The 1,646-nt window shown below is 41.1% G+C and overlaps 1 pseudogene; it reads left to right on the forward strand.

The window, feature by feature from the left end:
* The first annotated feature begins 208 nt into the window (after positions 1 to 208).
* On the forward strand, positions 209 to 1,646 carry LOC131177830 (ethylene-responsive transcription factor 2-like; annotated as a pseudogene).

The raw sequence follows: 1,646 nt of genomic DNA on the forward strand, positions 1-1,646 counted from the left end.
ACTAATTAGAAAAGAAGAGACTCTTGTCATCTCATCTTATTCCTTGAATATTATATTTATAATATTATATCAAATAAATAATATTTAAAATATTATTTCAATTAATTAAATATAATATTGTGTATATATTACATAGTCCCAAGCCATTACAACGCACCAAAACCCTAAGCTAAGCAACAAAAACTGGTTGTTCAATTTTGCTTTGAAAATGAACGGACCAGGCAACTCGAAATCTATCTTCACTCTTCTCGACTCGATTCGGCAGCATCTCCTCGCCAATGATTTTGAAACTCCTGCCACGAATTCAGTTGATACCATCGCCAGTGCCAGTGGTTCCCATTGTGACCCCTTTAACGTTGAGTTGTTTCCTTCTCTTCAGCTTGACTCCACTGTGATGACGGTGAAACGGGAACCTTTGCATTTATATGTAGCAAGTCAAGTGGCGCTTGTACGTGAGAATCACATGCCGCCGAGGCAGAGGAATTACATTGGTGTCAGGAAAAGACCTTGGGGGACATATGTGGCGGAGATTAGAGACCCTAAGAGGAATGGTGCTAGATTATGGCTAGGGACTTATGAGACACCTCAGACGGCTCGGCATACGCATCGGCCGCTTATAAGATGAGTGGCTCAAAAGCTAAGCTTAATTTCCCTCACTTGATCACTCGACGAGAAAATAGAGATCGTCAGAGTGACCCACAGCGCTGTCACCGAGTCTTCCTCTTCAGAAAGTGGGTCACCGAAGTGGAGAAAGAGCACACGTGTACACAGTACACTGCTCAATGCCTAATAGAATTCCATATTATTGAATTGCAACAACCTTACATGGTGGTCATGCAATTTGGATTGGTTCAGCTTATTCCACGGCCACTAATGCAGATAAATGACTTAGTGAGTAATTGGGCGCACCACCATACAACATATATTAATCATTGAAATATGCTAAGGGCAAGAAATAGTACAGCCATTCCACCATCATTTTGAATATATGGAGTGGTACTGTCGAGTTGCTAGACGTTGGATCTCAATTAATTGAGCTTCTATTGGTTCTATGATAATGATTTACAACACCTATTTTTCCATTATTAAATACTTACTATTAATCATTTTATATTTTTTAAGCCAAAATATAAATTAAAGCATTGATTTTTTTTTTTTTACAGGAGGACGGAATCGATGATTGTTTGCTCAAATTAGAGAACCCGTCAACAGAAAATATGGCACAAGTTAAGCGTATGTTGAGGAAAATGATGATTGCTCTAGAGCAAGAAAGTCGGCTTTGCCAGATGCCACCTCCTCAGCCCACACATCAACCAGTAACTTTTATAGATGAATTGGAAGAGGACCAACCCATCAACTAATCTGAGCCCTAACATAGAGTAGGACGATGTCGATCACGTCTTGTTCGACGTTGACAACAGCCAGTGCATCTACCCTTTCTGCCTGGTGATCTTTTGCCCCCACCTGTTGCATTCCACCCTTACTCCACATCATCAGTGCTTGATCCTTCTGATCCTCTTCCCTCAGCACATGCACTGTCTGATCCTACTCCATCCACAATATGCCAACCATATTCAGAAACTATCCCAACGCATTACACTGGTTGGGTGCCTACCCCATCAATGCCTGGCCCATCAGCAACATAG

This window comes from Hevea brasiliensis, unplaced genomic scaffold (assembly GCF_030052815.1).
Source record: "Hevea brasiliensis isolate MT/VB/25A 57/8 unplaced genomic scaffold, ASM3005281v1 Scaf91, whole genome shotgun sequence".
In the NCBI taxonomy this organism is placed as follows: Eukaryota; Viridiplantae; Streptophyta; class Magnoliopsida; order Malpighiales; family Euphorbiaceae; genus Hevea; species Hevea brasiliensis.